General features: G+C 46.0%; 1 long non-coding RNA gene across 1 annotated transcript in view; it reads right to left on the reverse strand.

Annotated features, from left to right (window-relative positions):
• Positions 1-1,621: 1,621 nt before the first annotated feature.
• LOC109275749 (uncharacterized) overlaps positions 1,622-23,953 on the reverse strand; it is a 43,560-nt gene continuing 21,228 nt past the window's right edge. Inside the window, exons 2-3 of the long non-coding RNA XR_002084350.2 lie at positions 3,081-3,266; positions 1,622-2,959 (exon numbers count right to left, since the gene is read on the reverse strand). This is a non-coding gene — a long non-coding RNA (uncharacterized LOC109275749). The remainder of the gene's footprint in view (positions 2,960-3,080; positions 3,267-23,953) is intronic.

The raw sequence follows: 23,953 nt of genomic DNA on the forward strand, positions 1-23,953 counted from the left end.
ATGATTTGATGTTTTCATGCTTTGTGTCTTGTGAAATAGAGAGGGGATTGTCATCAAGGACTGGCTCCCCTCATTTAGAGCATCTGAGCCTACAGATACCTCCAAGGAGGGTTCATCTCAGGCCCATTCAGGTGCCATGTGTGATTTATAAATTCACCGGCCATGTATAATCTTGGACAAGTCACTGGACCTCAGATAGCAAAGTGTAACAAGAGAAAAAATAATTCAATGGCTAAGACAAAAGGGATTTCTACTTGCTTCCATGGATGATTAATTCAAGATCAATGAGATCAATGCCATGTCCTATGCCTCCTATGAGAAATCCCAACATTGAACCCAACAATAATTTCAATGTCAATTGACTGGGCTTATCCCCTCCCTATCCTTAGGTTCTTGTCCAGGAGCTTGCAGAGCCACCTCTTGTTATCCAGTGTGGCAGGCTGGATAATCACCCCCAAAGATTAGAATCACCCTAATCCCCAGAACCTGTGAATGTTACCCTATGTGGCTAAATGGACTTGGCAGGTGTGGTTAAGGGTGATTACCACAAACTTAGTGGCTTCAAACAGCACAAATATGTTATCTTTCAGTTCTGCAGGTCAGAATTTCAGCACAGGTCTCCCTGGGTAAAATCAAGGTGTTTCCAGGACCAGTTCTTTCTAGAGGTTCCATGGGAGACTCTGTTTCCTTGCCTTTTACGGCGTCCTTTCTAGCTTATAAAGGCCACCTGCCTTCCTTGGCTCATGGCCCCATCCTCCAAAGCCAGCCATGTTGGGGCTCTTTCTCACACTGCCATCTCTCGGATGCCTCCTTCCAATTCCCCCTGCCACTTTTAAAGATCCGTGTGATTACACGGGGCCCCAAGGGATAATGCAGGATAATCCCTCTATCTTAAGGTCAGCTGATTAGCAACCCTAGTTTCCCTTTACCACATAACTTAACTGATTCACAGGTTCTGGGAATTAGAACGTAGACACGGGGGCAGAGGGTCGGGATGACATTATTCTGCCTGCCACAGAAGGAAGGTAAGGAGAACATTCCAGGAATGATGGAAAAGTATAAGCCTGTAGTAGTTGTTTTGAGGGACAGACAACGAGGGGACCAAAGACACTAGGGTTCCAGAAGGACAGTGGTGAGAATAAGATTAAAGAGGTAGTTTGGAGCCAGATGGAGGGCAGGATGCCAGGATGGTGAAGAGTTCTGCTGTATAAAGTGAGAGCAGGGTTATCTTGCTAGGAGTGTGGTTTAATAGCTACCAAGAGTAGTGAAAGGCAGGACCGCAGCGAGCCTCTGACATTGGCTTCTTTGACTTCATTTCCATCATGGCCCTGGGACAGGAAGAGAAAGGATAATCCAGGGCACAATGTGGGCATCTGTGGGATAGGTGCAGGGCTATGACCAAAGCAGCAGGACACAGAAAACTGAGAGAAGGTGCCAGGAGGGGAGGAAGAGAGAAGGTGGAGGACAGGGCAGAGTTTAACCCACTCATAACCGGCTCCCACCTTTTAATTCCCATTGAATAGGCCTGATTCTGTTTTGATAGAAAACATGCCCAGCGCATGGTTCAGAAGGCTATAGAATTGAGAGCTATTAAATACTAAAAAGACAAGGTGAGAAACAATTTGCAAAATCTCCTCTTTTTATAGACTGCAGCGATTGAGAAAAATTGAGTAAATTCCCCAGCTGCCTCAACTGCAGTCTGTTTCAAGATTCCATCAATTTTTTTACGGTACAATCAATATTTATGAATCCCCAAAGAAATGTCGCAAAGAGAAACCCGGCGCAACGTTTTCTCAGTGGTTTGCAGAGATGTAACAGGGGGGCCTAAATAACTTTTAAAATAATCTCAATGACAATCAAAGCCTCTTCCATAGCCAATATGGTTTAATGTCGGTGTTTATATTAGCACTGTTCTGCCCAGGGTGGGGGCGGGGAAGGGAATGCGCTTTGGTTAATCTGTCCAAAGGATGACACTTACCGTAAGATGATACTTAAAAATTCAAAGGAAGTGCTATATTAAAAAGTCCCTGGATTTTTTTTTTAATGCATTAAAATATCCTCCATTGGTTAAGCAATGGATTTTTTCAGTCAGCTGGAAAAAAAGATTTCTGGGGGAAAAAAAAAACAGACAAACAAATCCACATTGCTTTAATGGCTACTTTAGGTTTAATATCTAAACTTATTTAAATAACTCTGAGCCCTCCTGCTGAGAAATATTGAAAGTAATGGATTCCTTTGTGCGTAATCTCCCATTTAAATGTAGAGTTTAATTTCCCTTTCGGCTAAACCTGTGTGAAACTAGTCTTGAAATGTCCCTCTAAAAAAAAGAAAGCCCCATATAGAATATTTAGGGGGTTCCTTTATTTTATTTAAAATTGGTTTTGGGCATTAAAACTAAATAGTCAGCCCACAGTGAGCCCACAGACCCCCTAAGTTTATACCTGGAGCCCAAGCCGGGTGCCGGGGGCTTGCTGGTACCCATGGGCCCAGATTGAACACCTTGACCTTGTGTAGATCAAGCACCACCTGTGACCTGGCAGACCTCGCCCTCAGTCCTCAACATTGTCCCCATTCTTCCCATAATGATAACACTGGAAATCCTACCATTGGAGCTTCCGCTCTGTGGCTTATGGTTTTGATTTCTGTTCCGTGCAAACTGCCTCAGGCAGGGTCATACATCTCGTGTGGATGAGGGCCATTTGGGGTACATGATATGCATAGAGTCCTATAATGTCAGAATGGGAACTAAGACCTAGAAATTGATCGTGCTGCCCTTTTATTCGGCAGAGGCCCAGAGAGGGCTCAGTCAGTGTCAGAGGTGGGACACGAGTCCAGGTGTCTTGGTTCCCAGGCCAAGGTGCTTTCTCCGCCAGGCGTATGTTCCACACCAGCAGACTCTGTGCCTGGCTCTTGCACACCCGGGTGTTAATTCATGTGCTTTTCCATCCTTGCTGCATACCTGAGAATTTCGACAGCACGTATGAATGACTATGCCTAAAACTGCGGGTATAGGTTAAAGCACAGTATATTTTTTGTAACTATTCCAGACCGGACAGGCATGAGAACACGAGGGTTATTACCAAAGGGTTCCTTTAGCTGTCTTCTCTGAGTCGCGCAGATAAAACTCAGGTTACAAAGATGCAACTTGTAGGTGGCTCTTTCCACGACACCCCACTGCAGAAAACCAGCCATTCCTGGGCGGGCTTGTCTCATGATAAGCTTCTACGCTGGCCGGGATAATTCATAGGCAGTGGTACGGTTCCCAGCTGAGAGTGAGCACAAGGTAATGATGTCAGTAGATCAAAGACAGGACCTGGAGCAGATATTTGGGGGGATTTGATTCTGAAATCAAGATCTGGTTCTGAAATCAAGATCCGTTTCACAGACTTGCTGTGAAAACACGAGGGGCAAGCATGAGCCACGGGCTAACGTGGTCTGCTGATAGAAAGCTGTAGGCCCATTCTATCTCTCAGCCTCTAACACCACCTGTAGAAGGGCCTCATGTGCCAAATGGCTTGGCCCTATAATTCGAAGGACGCCGTGAACTCCATGCTCTAACGCTTTTATCCCCAGCAGCCTAAGTCGAGGGTCATAATGTCTAGTCGTTTCTACAAATACAAACATTGAAAACTTCAGTTCAAATGCAGAGTAAGTACCCAGGGGAAACACTGCTGTTGTTAGCCATTAACACTTTCGCTAGAATCAATTCTTCTGTCACCCAACAGGGCCTCGAAGACTGCAGAAAGTTACACTAGAAGAGGAGAGAGTCACAGGACGGATGTCAGCTGCCATCTAGGGAAGGGAGGGCCAGTCAATAGGCGATCCATAAATCTTGACTACATCTAAAGAAAAACATGAATTTTACTGATGCCACTGACTAGCTTACCTTTGGTTTTTAATTACTTGCAGTGCGATGAGGTTAAGTTAGCTCGTGTCTTACGTAATTTTAACACCCAAACTCCTCTCTTTCATCTTCTGCCTTTCCAGTCTGCTGGCCACAGAGCCTATAGTCGTCACCGAGAACCCAAAAGATGCAGAGGACGCTCAGAGTGAGGGTGAGTGGCTCATTATCCTTGTCATTCTGGCCCAGAGTTAGAATCCCTGCTGGTGGTATTACTTTCCAATATATGGGGCCTGTGTTCACGCTGTTGGAATGTCTCTTAATTAAGAATCTTTTTTTGTCTTATGCATAAATTAATCAAGGTAATTATTGTAGCATTATTATTATTACATTGTACTTATAGAGCACTTACCTCCAAGGTGCTCAGAGTAGTTTATAGATTTTTTTTTTTTAATCTAATGAACTCTAGTAGCCTCTAGGCAAGATGGAGAGCCGAGCAGGGATTGTTAGAGCCACATTGTAGTTGGAGAAAATGGGTCAGGCCAGAAGTAGGGGTGGCTGTGAGTTGCTGCAAAATAACTCACTCAGATTTGCTTCTATGCTCCCATCCATGTTCTCTGATGCCCGGGGCAAGTTGGGGGCCAAGAAGAGGGCTGCCTCTGGGACACCATAGGAAATGTTCCTTCTCCATCTACAGAAGCCCACATAGCACCTTTAGGGCCCAGAAAGCCCCTCCCTCCAGGAGGGTTTGGACTTAGAAAACGGACCAGAAAGATCTGTTTCGCCTCCCTTTCTTCCTCTTTTTCTACTTGCCTTGAAGTCTGACCGAGTCCCCGAGCCAGCTGCTGCCTGGCGGAGCTGGAAGCGAAGGGTGTCAGAGAGAGGAGGACACTTCCCAGCACTTGTCGCCAGCTCCCCTCAATTTACTCCAACCGCGATGCAAATTGTCACGATTTCATGCATCTCCTCTGATGCTCTAGGTTCCCTGAGAGAGCACGGGGACGGCACGGAGCAGGCACCACCGTGGTCCGGGGCAAATCCCATTGCTGACCCAGATGGGGAGGGGACTTTCCAGCCCTCTGTAGCAGCAGGAGGCAGCAGCACCACGTAAGAGCCTTGAGCTCGAAGTTCCTGCACTTAGTACTGAAATAACTGGAACAACAGTAGGGTCGAGATGACAATCGTATACGCCTATATCCAGGCACAGATGGGTAGACTTTCTCCTCTCACGCGACTGCTGGGGGATGCTGGGCTGTTGACATCCACATTGTCGTAACTCAGCAGACTCTAGTGGTCGCTCGGCAGCCTGTAAGCAAATTTCGGTGCTTGCAGGGGAAACAGGTGTTAACGGACAGTGAGCAAAGAAAATCCAGCGATGTGTTCCGCAGCTCTGGGATCTCTGCCTCGAGAAGACCCTCATCCATGACATTAAGCAGGCCCGATCCATAGCAACCCATGTGTTCCCTCAACACAGAAAACCTCTCCCTTCCCCTCTCCCTCTCTGCCTAGCTTAGTCCAGCTCGCCCTTTACGGTGACGCAGCTCTGACATCACTCATTAATTTCACAGTTATTTCTTGCAGTAGTTCCTTTAAGAATCAGGCACTGTTCTCGGCACTGGGGTAGAGCAGTGACAAACGTGGGGGAGGGCAGATAGTATAGGAATAGTAAATTATCCTGTAAGTTAGAAAGTTGTAACTTTCCGGGCCTGGAAAAAAACACTACAGCAGGGGAAAGTGGCTAGGGCACTCTGGTAACGGAGGCGAAATTTTAATAGTGAAGGCCTTTGAGCAAAGACTTAAAGGAGATGGGGGAGGAAGCCACGCATATTGGTGAGAGAATATTCCAAGGAAAAGGAACAGGAAGAGCAAGGCACCAAGACCGGAGGATGGTTGACTCCCTCAAGGAAAAACAAGAAGCAGTTACTCTCCAAAAAGCAAAAGATAACACGTGTTGGCAAGGACGTGAAGAAATCGGGAAGCTTGTGCACCGTTGGTGGGGGTGCACAAGGGTGCAGCGGCCGCGGAAAACAGTTTGGAAGTTCCTCAAAAAGTCAAGCACAGAATTACCGTGTGAGCCAACAATTCCACGCCCAGGTATATACCCGCACGAATTGAAAACGGGGACTTCAACAGATACCGGCATGCCGATGTTTATGGCGGCATCATTCATTCCAAAAATGGAAACAATCCAAGCACCCGTCAATAGACAAGTGAAGGAACAAACTGTGGTGTGTCCATACCATGGAGTATTATTCAGCTGACCACCATAAGGACTTGGGCTTGGACTCTGGCATGGAAGTCATAATGGGGGAGAGGGTGGAGTCGAGGAGTGACATGATCTGACTTTAATAGGCTTGTACGTCAAGGGCTAATGAAAGAGGCACAAGGACGGAAGTAGAGACCGATGAAAAGGAGGCGACTGCAATATTCTAAGCAAGGGATGGCAATGGCTTGGGGGTGGCAGTGGAGGTGGGAAGAAGAGCTCGTGTTCTTGAAGTAATTTTCAGGCAAAGATAAACATAATCACTGATGAATGTGGGGTACGAAAGAAAGAGAAGAATGAAGAAAAAAATCAAAAGGTTTTTGACCCGAGCCACTGGGAGGGAGGTGTCAGTTACCAAAAATGGCAGGCTTGGGGATTAGGAGATCAGTGGGACAATGGGATGTTTGAAATGCTTATTAAACATCCAAGTGGAGGTGTCTGGCAGGCCGTTGAATACGTGAATCTTGAACTGGGAGCAGTTCCGACTAGAGTTACAATTGTTCTTCAGCATACACTTGAGACTAGAGGGGACCACCGAAGGAGTAGGAGGAGACAGAGAAGGAGAGCTCTGGGAACTGAGCCCTGAAGGATCCAATTCCAAGCTGAGAAGCGGCAGCCAGTCCAGCAGGAGGACAAACAGGAGTGTAGGGTGCTCTGGAAGCCAAGAGAAGTGTTTTGGCAGAAAGAGTGATCGACTGTGTTCCATGCTGCCGAGCGTTTAAATAAACTGGGACTGAGTATGGGCTATTAGATCTGGAATAGGATGACAAGAACCATCTCAGTGGAGAAGAGGAGGTGAAAGCTTAAATAGGGCAAGTTCAGGACACCTGGGTGGCTCAGGGGACTGAGCATCTGACTTGGACTCAGTTCATGATCTCGCGGTTCGTGAGTTCGAGCCCCACGTCCAGCTCATCCTTGTCAGCTTGTCAGCGCAGAGCCTGCTTCAGATCCTCTGTCCGCCTCTCTCTGTCCCTCCCCCACTTGCACTCTCCCCAAAAATAAGTGTCAACAACAAAATAATAAAATAAATGGGGCAAGTTCAAGTGAGAAAGGAAGGAGAAATTGGAGGCAGAAGTAAAGAGAAGACTTCTGAAGAGTTTTGCTAAAGAAGAACAAAGGATGGAGTATAGATGGAGGGGAAGCGGATGAGGAGGAGGCTAAGAAGGCTGCCTTTCCAGCTCCTGTCCTTCGTCCAAGTCACCAAGTCTTACAGCAATGTGTCCAAACACACAACATCTCGCAGCAAATGTTTGCTAAACCGAACTAAGTATAGATTTGACAGATAGTCACGTTGATGTACAGAGAAGTAAACATTGGTGGAAAAATAGAAACAGGGAAACACAAATCAAAACCACACTGAGATACCACCTCACGCCAGTCAGAGTGGCTAAAATGAACAAATCAGGTCTGGACCAAAGTCCAATGTCATCAAAGGCTCAATTCATTGGCCAAATTCAAGCCAATTGTCTTGAATTGAATTTGAATTCAAGTGGCAAATAGAGGGCTGCTGATTCTGCTTATTTCTTCACTTTCTGTCCCTTGTACTGAGATGTTTAAACCCTGGGCACTTGGCTCACAATTAATCCGCACCTCCTTTTCTGCCTGATAGTGAGAAGTGAAAAGCTGACCGTATCCTGCATAGAAAACTAAAAGCTATAATTCTTAACTCTCCTCTTGGCCAAGTGACGCCTTGCCCTGGCCTCCAAATGTCACGTAAATATATCAAGTTGGACAACCTAACACTTAACTCTGTGCCAAGCGCTGTATTAAAGCCGTTTGTATGTATTAACTCATTTCACCCTCTCGACACCTTTATGGAATGAGTTCTGTTACTGGCCCTGTTTTCCAGATGAGAAAATTCAAGCATACAGACATTAGATTACCACTTAATTAATTTGTAAGGATATGTAGATTATGAGGTCCGCCTGGCTCCAGCCAGATCTGAACCCCATCCTGACATTCTCCCGCTCTCCTCTGCAAGAGCATTAGGGTTTTAGGGAAAAGCACCAAAACTTGCTTTTACTCCCATCTAGTGTGCCAACACTCTCTGTGTAAGGTCTCACTTAGCTGGAAGGAAAGAACCAGCTCTTGACTTCACCTTTGAAACTAGAACACGATTCTTTAAAAGATTAGATAACCATCACATGGGTGTCCCTAGACAAGTCATTAATGCCTAAGTCATAGGTCCCTCACTCAGGAAATGAAGCCCCTCTTTCCTGCCCCGTGTAGAGAATAACCATGGACAGTTTCAGACTGTGGGGCAGCAGGAAACAGCACGACCCAGGGCAGGGGAGGAAGGCTCAAGTCTGGCTCTGCCTCTAACTTCACAGATGACTAGGAAACATTCCCAAACCTCATCAACCCTCCAGCCCTTAGCTGCAAAAAAAAAAAAAAAAGAAAAAAAAAGGAGATAGTTTTCTATACTCCACGTGGGCTACATAGTCCTCTAATAATTTCCTAGTTCTCCCGTACTGGCACTCTCCATTTTCTGTGAAATGAAGAAAACAAAGTCTGGTTCAGTTCGTTGGGATGCTTCCCCTTACGTTGTGTGTTACGGCTGCCATTGGCCATGGCGTCCCAGACTGTCTCCACCCTGGTCTCATCACTTCGTGCAGCTTGTAGTCTCCTCTAACGGGCAGAGGGCAATGAAGCTGTACCCACGTGTGCCCATGGAGGTACTCTGAACAAGGAACACACCTAGGGGGCCCAGATCATTTTTGAACAAGTAAGTTCGCTGAAGTCTCTTCCAATTTAGAAAACCTATAACTCTGGGAGAAGGCTGGCGTTTGTTGAGGACCCAGGAAGGCATAAACAAATCTTTCAGTAAACCCAAAGTGCATTCAATAATCTCGACACTTCAAGAGAATACCATCACCCCCTGGTTTATACTGATTCAAAGCTCTGCAGGTCAAATTATGTCGCCTGGTGTAGCAGTGGTCCTGAGTCACCCTGACATTGAAGGAGGGTTCCCCTATTGGTGGTTCCATACTCACGGGCTGCCGCTTTCTTGATTCCACCAACACTATGGCTAAGGCCTTGACTTTGGGAGGATTGCAGTTCTGGGATGTTCTCACCTGGCTTCTCAGGAGGCTCTGACACTCCCAACATGTACCGGTCCTCTAATCCCAAGATAGAAACTGTATTACCCAGCCTTTATTCCTTCCCATCCTTCACAGATGTATATGTTAATGTCTTGTTTCTTGCCTCCCTGGAAAGGTGCCACTCTACTGGGTTGTGCTCCCAGATGAGAACCAACACTGACAAATTATACCCAGCAAGATGAAAATCTTTCTAAAGCAGTTTAGGCTCTCCTGCCTTCTTTACTGAATAAGCTGAATGCAAGTTAGGGTTTTTATTTAGTGGCACCTGGAAATAGATTCAGAGAATGTAGAATGGCCAGTATGGGCTTTTCACGGAATGCCCAATAAATAATTACAGAATAGTAGGGCTAGAAGACTTTAGATTTTACCCAATATAGTGGCCAGTTTCTTCATTTTGGGCAGCTGTTTGGAACGTAAATGTTCTATAAGTGTAGGAATAAATAAATGAATTTGGACTGAGCCATAACGCACGAATTCCCCCCAAAGCTAGGAGGGTACTTAGGGTTTGTCTCCTGCCTTTATAACCCTGAGTATATCTTTGAGTTTTTGGAGGCTTTCTGTCAGTGTCTTGTCTTTTCCCTCTCTGGGGGGCTTCACCTGTCATATTTTACTAGGGTCACTGCCTACCTCTGGGAGCAACTTCTCTTCTTAGTTCACCGATCCTGATATATTGATTATCCAGGAGCCAGATAACTGATCTTCGTTCACTGATGCAAAAATTAAGGGTTCCAGGGCTCTGAGATAGAGCTTAACAGCCTCTCCTATTGATAAAGGGCTTGAATTTCTATGCATCAGTAGGTGAAATTTACTTTGGCTGGGGCTTACCATTTATTCCTTCATTAATCCACTATGTATTTGGTTCCAAACATTTAGGACCGCTTGGTAGTTGGATTTCCAGACACATGAAATGTCCCTCCAGAAATAAAATAGATTATGGACTAGTCCATAAGAACCATTTCTATGTGATGTATCTAATGTGATATGAATGGATTTTAAGAGGCCCTCGCCATACAAGGCCTTTGTCATATGGACAGCTCTAAAGTCCAAATGCAGAGAGGGAGAAAAAGATGATCATTTTGTCACCCTCAAATTGTATTTTATTAAATTTTTAATCCTTGGGATTTCTTTAATGCTAATTGCTTCTGACAAGTCCATTGAACCTGCCTTTGGATTCTATTCACCCGGCACATCAAGGTGTTAATATTTCTTCATGTTGACACTTCTAATGAAGGTGCATGTGTGTTCTCCAGAAAAGAATTGCTAACAAGGCCTTGGTTTCTAGGGTTTTCTTCCCAGGGTCTTTCAATATAACCTACCAACAGCAAGTGGCAGCCAGGCCATTACTTAGAATCGGTTGTCCTCTACCTAAGTGCCTGCTGGCTCTTTGACTGCTATATAGTCATATCCTGATGTCTAAATATATAAATGTGCAAAGACAGTTAACTAGGACTTATTTGTGCCTTGGGAATTAAAAAAAAAGTAATTAACTGGTATTTTTAACGCACTTTCTCTTTACAGGATGATCTAGTTAAATGGTTCAGTTATAAGATCAGGGAATTTGGTACCTTTTGAAATAGCCCATCTTAAGTGGTTCCAAAGTTATCTTAATGGGCTGGTGGCTTGTGCTTTGTCTCCTGGAAAAACTAAATGAGAGGACAGAGCTGATCTGAGGAGCAGGTGCACCCAAGTGCACAAGGCAAGAGAGGGTCCCAGTCAACATCCACCATGATCAAGCAAGAAGTAAGCAGTTCACTCCCTGGGCTCAAGAATGTACTTAAAATATTATTTCAGATTTAGGAAAAAAATTCTTCCTCCTAACACCAAAGCAATTAAAATATCCATATTGCAATATTTAAGACATGGAAATACTTCTAATTTTTTTAGACAGCAAACTCCAAATTCTACATTTGGATCTGTTGGTCAGCCCACACTGTTAGATTAAGGGTCAGAAAACTTGAATTCTGGGTAAAGAGTGTTGCCCACTAAAATTTGCTTTGAATAAAGCATGCATGACAACATCACCTTGGCAAAAAAAAAAAAAAAATAATAATAATAATAAAGTACGTGTGGTGGCCCATCTCCAAGATGCTCTCCAATGGACCAGGAGGTCAGACATCCTGACAGCAGCCTTATGAGAGACCCTGAGCTACAACCATCCAGCTAAATTGCTTTTAGATTCCTGACCCTCAGAAGCTGTGTGCTGTAATAAATGCTTGTTATGTTAAGCCACTCAAGTTTTGGGGGGCTATGGTCTTACGCAGCAATGTGTAAGTAATTCAGTATGAAAATAGTCTGAATCAGAACCCCAATATATGGATATGTGATTAGGCATAATTGGATGGTCACTGTGGGTCATTTCCGCCCTGTCATTTCCCCGGGTGATAATGCCCTCAGACCTCAACTGCCCTCCTCCATCTGGAAACTCTGCTCAGGACACGGGCTTTCCAGGGAGCTTGTCAAAGCTGGTGTCTTTACTCTTCAATGGCTCCATTTATGGGAACCAATCCATTAAGGCTCATAGGAGCACCACCCATTTAGTAGCTTTGGGCCTGGTGCTTTAGGACATTAGTTCTCTGGACAGAAAAACCCCTGGGTTCTAGAGGATCTTTCATGTCCTAGCATATGGTGCCCGCTGGGACTTCAACTTTGTGTGTACATGTCTGAGCAATTCTAATTGATTGGGACAACAAGGGACAGAAACCATATACTAAAGGAGCAATTGTAATGCAGATCCCACCCCCACCCACTGCCATCTCCTGCTGTTATGTTGGGTCAAATGTGTGGGTCCTGACATGTGCAAGCTGTTAAGATTGAAGAGTAAACACCCTACAGTGGGGGGAAGCAGTCCTCTGAAAATGACAAACATTTGGGAGACGGTGGCCTGACACCAGAAAGCAGGCTTTAGCCAAGTCAACCAAAGGATCAGCCAGAGTTCACGCAGGAAAGGAAGTCATTCCGCTTATATTAAACCGAAAATGATTTACCCTGAGAAATCGCTGTTCGCAAAATTAGTGGAAAAGCTGAAAGAAGAAGCTGGAGGCTGGCTCTCCAGAATTAACGCCCTGAGCATGCGCAATCAATGCCAAACTGACCAGCTCGTGGAAGGTGGGAATTGGGAGCCCACGGTGGATCTATTGAATTTGAGAGCACAGCGTCCTTAGTGCGATCCAGGGGTGACGAGGCAATGCTCTCACACCACAGCTGTCTGTCAACACCCGCAGAGCTAGTGCTCATACCCAAAAGGCTCCTGCAGAAACCCCAGGTGTCCACACCATGCTTTCTTGCAGCGCTCGCGACACCCTCAGGGAAATTGCCCTGGCTTCCAAATGTCATGGAGGTATATCAAGTGGAATGAACTGAATTCTCAAACAGAACCCTAGCTGCGAGGGAGTCTCAGAACTGTAGGTTTTAACTTTCCAAGACTCTAAGATTCAGAAAGGCACATAACCAAGAGGTTGGAAAAAATGCCAAATGCTGATACACCATTTCTAATGCAGAAAGCGAGCTCCTAAGGCGATTTCTAGATTTCTCTCCCTTCTGGGTGTAAAACCACAGAAATCTAGGCATGCGCTCAGGACATCTCAGAAGGCAGGGGTTGAAGATGGCCTCTTCAAGGGGGGTGCCTAACGGGCAGGCAAGGAGGTGACGGCAGTGATGAGAGCGAAGGCTTCTCAGAGGGAAGTGAGCCTTGCTGAACAAGAGTCGGCCACATCCAACATGTGGAGATGCTTCCTCTATGTCTGGCTCACAGGACAGGGGTTCAGCTTCACAAAGGAAGCTGGCAGGCCTCCTGATGGAGGAAGCCCACAGCACGGGCTCTATCCACCACCCCCATCCAGGTGTACAAAATTAAGCAAGACTCTGGACGTCACTGGGCCCTCGCTGCCTCATCCCCAAAGCTCAGGGGCTGGACCAAGGTTGCTCTGTGGTTCCTCCCACCTGTAAGGTCCACGAGCCCAGGTCTATGTTAGTGGAATAACCAGTGAGGGGTGGTGGGGAGGGGGCACTGATGCCTCTGCCAACCTCCCTTCGAGCCGTGGCAGGGCCAGGACTAGGGCAAGATTAGCGAGGTGTCCAAGGTACAGATTTAGGGAGAAGCTCACTCTGCGGGTCCCACAAATGCTGACCCTGCACTTTTCTTAAATTCTGCACCCTACGTGCCTGACTCACCTCCCCCTGGTCCCAGCTTGGGAAGACAAAATAGGACACGTAGAGCCGCCACGGAGCAGTGGGGCACAGTCTTGGGCTCCTTAGGGGAGTTTTGTGAGATGGGAGAAATTCTGAAAGGGAAGGTATTGCAAAGACCAAACATGATGACTTAGCAGTTGGTGCCAGCCTTGGGGGCCAGGTCAATGTTCCCCTCTCCTCGCTGAAGGTTTCCAAGGGAAATGTCCCTGTCTAGGAAGAGGCAACATAAGAAGGCAGATCTCACAGTCAGTGGGAGGTCTCCTGACCCCATAACCATAGGCCAAGGCCAGGGGCCTCCAAACAGCCATTTTTTTCAGGACTGTGTTCACCCTGCGACATCCAACGGAAGTTAAACTCTCTAGAGATTAACCCACTTTACTCTATCTGAGCTCTGTCTCTAGGAACTAACTCAGCCTCTGCGCTCAGAGCATGAGAGAGCTTACCCAGCGTTCCTCCCACTCTGTCTACAAGCACACCCACTAATGTAGAATATCAAGTTAAGAGAGGAGAAGGGAGAAAGGGAGAAGAGTTAATTTAAGGGGAAAATTATCTCTGCTCTCTGGTAATAGAACCTGTAAATTAGGGCATTTAATTACCAAAGACAATTTGTTCATTTTGGATGCTAATATTTACATTAGCAACTGCTTTGAAAGCATGAAATCTGATGAATTGGCAAAACACTTTTACTCCTTTTCCCCAAATTAATCAAACGAGCTGTGATCAGGCTATTTATAAGTCTAGTTAAGTATATCTCCCTAGTGAGGGATTTTTTTTTTTCCTCCCACCTCCTTCACATTTTGTGAGCTCTCACAGATACTCAGCTTTTCACCTAGATACTTGGTACCAGAGGATCTCAGTGGGAAGGTGTTTGATCTATTTCTATATTTAATGACACATTTCATCACAGCGGAACAGAGCATTGTGCCATCTTTGTTGAAATTATATTTCAGTGATAATCCCTTCCATTTGTACAACCCCTGGTGACTTCCGAGGGGCTCATATGGAGATGAGCTCACCTCCAACGCCCACTGGTGAAAGTTGCAGCCTCAGACTCCGATGCTGATGGCTGATAGGTCTCTGTTGTCCCCCAACCCCACCTCCATCAAGAAAGCCTGGATGAGTACGAAGGCATTAGCCTGGAAGGGAAAGGGGCCAGTGGGTGGACCCAGGATGGACATCTGAGACCACCATCAGAGCAAGACCTCCTCTGATGCTGGATGTTCTGATCTCGGATGAGCCTCTTGCCCTGATTCTTGACCTTAATACTGACCTACCCGATTCTGGCTGTTGACCTTGATGCTCACCTACCCTACTCTGATTGCCACTCTTGTTTAGTCAATCCTCACGGGATCTCCTCTCTTCAGCCCAGAGACCTCAAAGGAGATGGGAGAGATATCAGATCCATGGTCCTCTCCCTTCACTAATTCCTCCACCACTATCAACAGCGAGCCCAGACTTATAGTCATAGAGCTGGGAGGATCTTGGAGAGACCACCTGGTCCAGCGCACTGACATGTAAGGATGAAGCAATTGGGACCCAAGATGTTAAGGCTGGATGTAGACCTGAATGGTGCATCATGGAGACACAGTGAAAGAACTTGAGGATGGGCTTGCTTGTTGGACTCTTTGACCTTTATTATTTTATTTTTATTATTATTTTTCCCACAGTCTCCCTCTCACCAAGGCTGACTCTTCAACCTTTAATATCCCTTCTCCCAGCCCTGAGAGGACCCACTCTGATGCAAGACTTCTCCCAGGTCCCCAGCACACAAATGGTGGCTTTGAGAGCAGACGGGATGTTAAGAAGGGTGAGGAGAGATGGAAATGATGTCACCAGAGCCCCTGGCCTGGCCACATGGGATCTCAGTAAAATCATTTTACTGATCAAAAACTCAATAGGTATTCATGTGCTAAGAAACTATTATGTGCCTAGACTGTTCTAGGTGTGTGTTAAGGGTGTAGGGGAAGCAGACGGGTGTATGACACATGGCTTGCCCTCAAGGCATTGACGGTCCTGTTAAGGAAAGAGAAGCGTGACAAGTTAGCTAACCATTCAGTCCGGACATGCCAGGAGGTACAGAGAGTAAGTGCAGGGTGAGGAAGCCGGGGGTGAGGACAGATTCTTTGGGGATGCATAAGCAGGTGTATCAGTCAGAATAGGGTAAGTTACACTGGGGTAACAAATGTCCGGAACTATCTGTGGCTCACAATAGCAATGGTTTGCATCTATTTATTCTAACTTGCTCTATGTAGATCAGCTGCCTTGTTCTCTTCATTTTAGAACCCAGGCTGAGGCAACAGTCCCTCCCTAAGACATTTCTATTTGTCCCGGTGGCCAGAAAAGAGAGAACTGGCTGGTAATGCTTCCGCTTGGGTGTGTTCCTTGTCATTTCTATTCACATTTCATTGAGCGAGTCCCACATTGAGTATCATTCCATCTTATGACCAAAACAAGCAACATGTCCACTGTCAATGGAACGGGGACATACAGAACTTATTCTTGAATAATAATACCATCTCCTACAGCAAAGAAAGCTTCCTGGGGAAGAAGTGACATGACATGGGCTTTGAAAGACAAATACAATTTAAAGAAGAAAGGAAACATGACATTAATTCAGAGAGGCAGCGTATTCTAGAAGTCTAAAGAGTGGGCTCTAGAGGCAGGATTGCCCTGGGTTGAGTTGTGTCTATACCTCAGTTTTCTTATCTGTTTTATGGGAACACTAATAAAACATACTTGATACTTGTGAATTCATACAAATAACCATTATTTTTGGAATGGTGCCTGGAACATAGTAACTAGATACCAATAAAAATATACTAAATAAACATACTTGATACTTGTGAATATACTAATAAAACATACTTGATACTTGTGAATTCATACAAATAACCATTATTTTTGGAATGGTGCCTGGAACATACTAAATAGATACCAATAAAAATATACTAAACAGACACCAGCCCTTATTATTTCAGATTTTGTGTAAGCCCAAAGGAATGAAGATTCAAGGTATGTTTGGAGGAAAACGAGGTGGAAACCATATGCATAGAAGTAAAGGAATTATGGTAGACAAGACTAGCCTGAAAAACAGGTAGAATGGAGCCCAACTATGGGGGACCGTGGGTGCCCAGATGGGAAGCTTGAACTTGATTCTGACCCATGACTGTATGTGGTCATTTGGAGGAGATGTGATGGTTCCCGTTAAGGCCAGACCAGCCCTTCCGCTGCCACAGGGAAATGGCGGTCCCAAGTCACGAGGCACAGGGCAGGGCTGTGTCCCATCTCTTTCTCAGCCTGGCCTGGTGACCTTGCACGAGTTCCTTGACCTGTCTCAGTCCTGAATCTCCTCATCTGTGAAAGAAGAAGTGGCCTGGCAGGTCTGTAAGGGCCCTTCTGGCTCAGCCATCCCTATGAGGCTTCTAATTGCTATTCTCCGCTCTCTCCCAATCCGCATGGGGCCTGGAGTTTTCAAATGCTCCCTGACACCCCTCCCTACCAACCTCTACCCGCTCCCTCCCACCCCCTTTCCCAACAACTCAGGCTTCTTGTTTCCCAGGAAACCCCCCGTTTTGCCAACGGCGCCCAGAGCACAAAAATGCAACCCAAGCAGTCCAAGTGAGCCACGGCCCCCCTCCCCACCAGCAGAGCACAGAGGCGCGGGCCGGTATTTAATTAGTTTGCAATATTACATATCTTTTAAATCTTTTAATCCATTTAATAAAAAAAAAAAAAAGTTAAAACACATACACACAACTAACCAACTAACAATGGCCCCAATTTGTGTTTTGTCTGACGGGGAATAATATTCATGTCTACATGAGGGTGGCATGTAATTAACATGTCATAATCAAAATGACTAAGTTTGACACATTATAATCACTGCATGGAGATTATAGCATAGCCAGGGGCGATCCACACAGCCTATCTTAATATCATTTGCATAATGAAAGCATGGTGGCAGTAATAGCTTTTTTCTCTTGTTATCATAATTTCACCCAGGGCTGCAAGGGGCTCCCGTACTGTCAGATGTTGCCTGCTAAAAGTCATTGTGACTTGAAGAAGGCAGCGAAAGTGACCCAGAGCCTTCCCCTTGGAACAATAGCTTGATGGCTGGCCTCTGATGAACAGAGTGGGGCAATACAGGGGATGAGCCCCCAGAAGACTCTCCTACGAACCCATACCCGTCAGACGTCGGGACAGTCTGCTCTCCCCGGGCCCCTTGCTTGCAGTGGGTATGAGATTTCCTTCTGATCGATGACAAGTACTGACATTCTTAGACACCAGGCAAAACTCGGTCAGATACGCACATCGCCCATAGCAGACCCCTTGTAGTTTAACAATTGTTTGAATGGGGCTCCTGGCCATCTAGTACCGTAGTGCTGACCCTGAGGTCGGTCAGGGGTCTACAAGCCACACAGGCCAAGCAGAATGGCCACAGATGGCTTCCGTAATCTGGACGAGTGCCTCATGGAACCAGTCAGGTGCGGGAAAGTATGCGAGCGCACCACCCTCACAGATGCCCCCTAATTTGCCATAGGTCCCATTTAAACCTGCCATTCTTGCAACTTCCGGCTCAGCCTGCTCCCGTGGCCCCCCATTCCTTCTCCCCCACCTCCTGCTGCCCCAGCCCACTCGGGCTTTCCGGAAACCTCAGCTGGAAGCCCGTCTTCATCTAACCTGCTGGCACCTGCTTAGACCCACCCGGACCTCCCAAAGCACCTTGTACAGTAATTACATTGCAGTCTCAGAGAATCACGTTCCTTAGGACGGGAGGCATTTTTTTTTTTTAATCGGGACCTACATTTGGAAATCGTACCCCAAACAATCTCAAAGCATAAGAAAGACTCACAATCACCTCTAACAAACTAAAGGGGGGGAAATGCTGATTTTACAGTGAAGAGACCTGGCAGACATCACCTTCACCAAGCGATCAAGGTTGACATCACCAGTGATAACTCATATCCATAGCACGTACCTGTGATGATACGATGGAAAGGGCACTTCGTTTCTCTGGTACTTTCCCCCCAAATTCACAACTCCGATCTGTTCGTGCCGGAACATCAGACAAACCCAAACTGAGGGACAGCCTTCAAAATGCGTGACCAGAACTATTCCTAAGTATCAAGGTCATGGAGGAAAAAAAAGCGGGGGGGGGGGGGGGGAGAAGACAGGAACTGTCGCAGATCCCTACGGGAACACAAAGCAGAGAGGATGACCACATGTGTCACGGAATCCTGGTTCGATCCTAGAACCAAGAAAGTTCATTTGTGGAAAGACTAGGGAAATCCAAATAAAGCCTGTAGCGTGCCTAATAGGGTGCTACAAGCATTCATGTCCTCCCTTTGGATAAATGTGCCATTGTTACGTAAAATGTCAACATGCGGGAACATTGGGGGAAGGGTATGAGGGAATTCTCTCTGTACTCTCTTTGCAACTTTTTAGATTATCTAGACTTTATTAAAATCAAGTGTTTGCTCATGTCCCGTGGGGGTTGCCAGGGGGCGGCCTGGCCATCCACCTGTCTCCTGAAAGACAGGGCGCTGGCAATCTACACGTTGAGGCCAGCCAGGATACCCTTGCCAGTCTCTCTCTTCCTCATGCCCCCACCCTCGTGTGAGCCCTTCTCTGTACTGCCTTTCCCACTGGCTCCACGGTCCCTAATACCTGCAAGCCTTCGTCCTGTGCCCGCCCGGAGGTGCACTTCTGGATGCGATGCGCCTGGATGCTAGTCACGTGGCCCAAGCGCTAAGACCTTTGTTGCCAAGTCAGGGCTGTTTTCCTCCCTGCCAACCCCCCTCCCCTATTTGGGGGGCTTGTCATTCACAGCTGCCTGCCAGTCATCCGGGTCCTGGGAAGGAAATGAGGCCGAGGAACTCAGGCGCAGAGCCCCCCACTGCGAGGGAAATGTTGACTCACAGCCAATGCATTTTAACACAGGGAAACTCCCAGCAAAGCCAGAGGGCTGTGCCTGGGCTCCTGGGAGCACTACTTTCTGTTCTTCTGAAGGCCTGGAATTAATGTCATCGTTCCCTCCTGGGTCGGAAAACTGCAAGAACCTCTCCACCACTACGGGGGGCCCTTCCACTGACCAGAGGGCCACTGTGTCCCCCTGCTCACTTTCACCAGCATCCCCTTACTGAGAAATGGCCTTTACGTTGGCAATATTGTTTGAAAAGCAGTGAAAGGCCCCCCCCCCCCTCAAAAACATCTTCTGTCCTCTTTCCGGGCGCCTAGAATGACCCCGTTTGATGTGGATTCCTTTGAATTCAGAATGGTTTTTATTGCTTAATCTTCTCTCTAGGGTTCTCTCTAGGGTTGATTGCAAGGGGCAGAATCCACTCAAACTCCCCTAAGCAAAATGGGGGTGCGGCGGTAACTTCTAGAGCAGAGGATAATAAGAGTGGCCTGGCCCCATCAGGACCACAATGTCCTCGGTAAGCATTGCCTAGACTAAGCCTGTGACTCCTGTCTTCTCTCCTAGCTCAATTTGACTTTCCCTTCACAACCCCTTAGCACAACTAATAATTATACACTGATTCTTGGGACTATTTGTGTCTCTTCTCTCTTCCCATTAGAATGTGGGCTCCGAAAGGTCAAGGGCTGGGTGCGTTTGGCTCCTCTTGTGCCCTTGGGACTCCCATGGTGCCCAACACAGAGAAGAAGCCCGATGGATGAAACTAAACGCAGAGAAGGAATAAACGAACAAGAGGTCAGCCTGGCTTTCACGGAGACTGCGGCCCAGGGAGGAGGAAGGGGATGTGGCCAGGCCCTCTCCATCTCTCCTGGGAGACAAACAGCCAGCGTGACACGGGACCATGCAGCCCCATGTGGCCATCATGCTTTAGGAGCGCTCCAATAGGGCACTCTGTCCCTGCATTGCAAGATAAAAAATCAGTATGCCTGAAAAGCAAACTGAATTCTTCCATGTTGGAATTCTGTTTTCCACTTCAATCATCAGAGAGATCAACTTCCCCAAGAGACCCTCCCTCTGATTAACGTTTACCCCCTGCAAAGGCTGAACAGGTGGTAAGTGTGGACACCCATGTCGCAACCAAGGAGAGCTTCGAACTGCTGTGAGATGATTTCCAAAGGAAATCAAAGTTTTGATGGTGTGGAGTCATGTAACCAGTTCTCCCCAAGATTTGTAGGACCACCCATGAGTGCAAGAAACGCGGGCTTGGGTTCACCTGCAAGTAACAGGATACCTATTTAATGTGGCTTAAATATCCGTGTATTTATCTCACAAGAGGTCAAGAGCCATTGCCTACCTAGCATATGTGACAGCGAAATGAATCACTTCTCTTTCCGACAAAATCATTTTCAGCATACGTTTCAAAGCAGCATGTTTTATTACGTATTTTTAAATGAACATTGTGCTCGGCCTGGAGGTGAATTCAGAGAACGCTCAGAAACTTCGTAACAGTCTGAATCATCCTGCTTCGCCTGAGTGCAATCTGTGACCACACGTGTATAAACATCCCTGTATGTGTTAGACTCGTAGCAAACAATGATGGCACAAAGTCTGTAAAAGTAGAGAATCTGAACTTGAGTTACTCCAAGTCTGTCATTCTATATGACCACACAGAGCTTCCGAAGTTGTGTTTAATTTTAAAAGGACGGGGGGTGCCCGGGGGGCTCAGCCGGTTGAGTGTCTGACTCTTCTTGATTTTGGCTCAGGTCGTGATCTCACAGTGCGTGAGTTGGAGCCCCACATCGGGCTCTGCACTGACAGCGAGAAGCCTGCTTGGGATTCTCTCTCTCCCTCTCTCTCTCTGCCTCTCCCCTGCTTGCACCCTCTCTCTCCCTCAAAATAAATATATAAACTTAAAAAAATACTTTAAAATGTAAAAGAGTGAAGCAGAATGGCAGGGGTGACCCTTTACAAACCACACCCAAATGGATCTGAATCTAGGGAAACCCTCGCCGGCTTACTCAAAGCAAATGCCTGTAGGTCAGTCCACGTGGGTCCTGTCGGTGACCGGCTGTGGCTGACATACATTCAGACCCCATGGTAACCGGCACAACTGCTCAGCGTTTGGACTAATGAAGGACTTCCGTGGGGGAGGAGGAGGATTTCATCACTGGCATTTTTTGGAACTGTTGGCACAAAAGCAGTCTGACTTCCAGTTGGCTTTGTTACCGTTTTAAATTCTCTGCAGACCATGCAGCCCTTAATTGCCTGCAGGCAGTGCGGGTGCCTTCCACCTTTGGTGAGCTGCTGGTCGGGAGGAATATGCTCCAGGGTCCAGCAAGGCAGCAAGGGACCCCAGTTCTGTCCACATCTTCCCTCCACCAGCCTTGGCCTGTTGGCTTCTACCCTCACTTCTCCTCTCAGTCACCAAAAGGCTGCTGCCCCTCCAACCATTACGTCCACCTTCCAGCCACAACAAGTGGGAAGAGCAAAGGGACAGGGGCAAAGAATAGTAATAGCCAAATCAGTCCCTTTTTGTATATATTTTTTTAATTTACAAAGAGTACAAGGCACTTTTATCGTTGTTGTTGTGCAGTGCTGTGAGTTTTCAGAAGTGCTTTGAATTGGCCACCACCATCAAGAGATGGAACAATTCACGGATCGCCCCTCAATTCCCTTGGGGTGCCCCTTGGGAGTCAGACCTTCCTCTCAGCCCTAAACGCTGGCAACTTCTGATTTGTCTCCTTTCCTACCGTGTGCCTTTTCTGGAGTATCGTACAAACAGAATCAAACACTTTGAGTCTGACTCTTTTCACTTCCTCTCATGCCTCTGAGATCCAGTTCGTTCCTGTTTATGCCATCATACGTTCCATTGTATGGACGTGCCACGGTTTTATTCATGCACCTGTTGAGGACATAGGGTTGTTTCCAGTTTGGGGCAATTATGAATAACTCTGCCGTAAGCACTCACACACAGATTGTTGTGTGAACAAAAGTCCTCATTTCTCTAGGATAGATCCCTAGGAGTGGGATTGCTGGGTCAGACGATTAGAGTAAGTTTAACTTAACGAGGAACTGTCGAGTTGTTTTCCCGCGGGGTTGTGCCATTTTGCATTCCCCCCAGCAATGCGTGAGAGTTCCAAATGTCCTGTATCCTCACCACCACTGGGCATTGTCAGTTTTTTTTGTTTTTATCCTTTAGACATTCTGGTAGATTTGTAGGGTTGTCTCATTGTGGTTCTAATTTGTATTCCCTTAATGACAAATGATGGTTGGCAGGTTTTCGTGTGCTTACTTGCCATCAATATACCTTCTTTGGTAAAGGGTCTGTTCAAGACGTTTCTTCTTTTTACTTGGGCTGTCTTTTAATTGTTGGATTTTGCATGTACTTCATATATGCTGCTCAATACCTTATTTGCAAATACTTTCTTTCAATCTGTAACTTGAATTTTCAGCCTCTTAACAGTGTCTTTCACAGAGCAAAACTTTGGTGGTGTTGTAATCCAGTTTATTCTTTTATGGTTTGTGCTTTTGGTAACCCAAAGTCACAAAGATTTCCTCCCATGTTTTCCTCTAAAAGTTTTATGGTTTACATTTTAGATTTAAGTCTACGATCTATTTTGAGTTAACTTTTATATAAGTCTTGAGGTATTGGTCAAGGCTCAATTTTTTTTTAAATGTTTATTTATTTATTTATTTATTTATTTAGAGAGAGAATCCCAAGCACTGTCAGCACAGAGCCTGCCGTGGGTCTCGAACCCATGAACCTTGAGATCGTGACCTGAGCTGAAACCCAGAGTCGGACACTTAACCGACTGGATCACCCAGGTGCCCCTGGTTCAATTTTTGCTTATGGATGCCCAATTTTTCTACCATTTGTTGAAAAGACTATTTTCAATTGAATTATCTGTGTACCTCTGTCAAAAATCAACTGGCCACATTTGCTTCCTGCTCTGTTCCATTGGTCTGTGGTGTCTATTGTGACACCAATGCCATGTCATGATTACTATTACTCTAAAGTAATTCTTAAATTCAGATACTGTGAGTCCTTCACCCTGCTCCTTTTCAAGTTGTTTTGGCTACTGTGGTTGCTTTGTCTTTCCATGTAAATTTTATAATCAGCTGAAGAATCTCTACAAAAAAAAAAAAATAAACCTTGTTCATATTTTTTATTGGCATTGTGTTAGATCTACATATGAATTTGGGGAGAGTCGATATCACAAATGATACGGAGGCTTCAAATCCATAAACTTAGATACCTCTCCATTTAGCTCTTTGATTTCTTTTATCTTAGTTTTGTCATTTTCAGCCTATTTTTATAATATCTTGCATATATGTTGTTAGGCTTGCACTCTCTTTTGCAGCTATTGTGAATTGTACTTAAAAAAATTGTTTTTGGTTTCTAATTGTTGACTGCTATATATAAAAAATACGCTTGGGTTTTTGTTTTGTTTTGTTTTGTTGGCATATTGACCTTGCACTCTGCGCCCCTGCTAATGCCACTACTTAGTTCTGGAAACTTTTGTACATTCCTTGAGATTTTCTATGTAGACAGCATGTCATCTGAAAATAGTAACAGTTTTCTCTCTTCTTTTTCATTTTATATGCATTTTCTCTTCTCTCTCTCTCTCTCTTTCTCTTTTTTC

The sequence above is a fragment of the Panthera pardus genome, unplaced genomic scaffold (assembly GCF_024362965.1).
Source record: "Panthera pardus isolate Hobbes unplaced genomic scaffold, ASM2436296v1 HiC_scaffold_15, whole genome shotgun sequence".
NCBI classification, from domain to species: domain Eukaryota; kingdom Metazoa; phylum Chordata; class Mammalia; order Carnivora; family Felidae; genus Panthera; species Panthera pardus.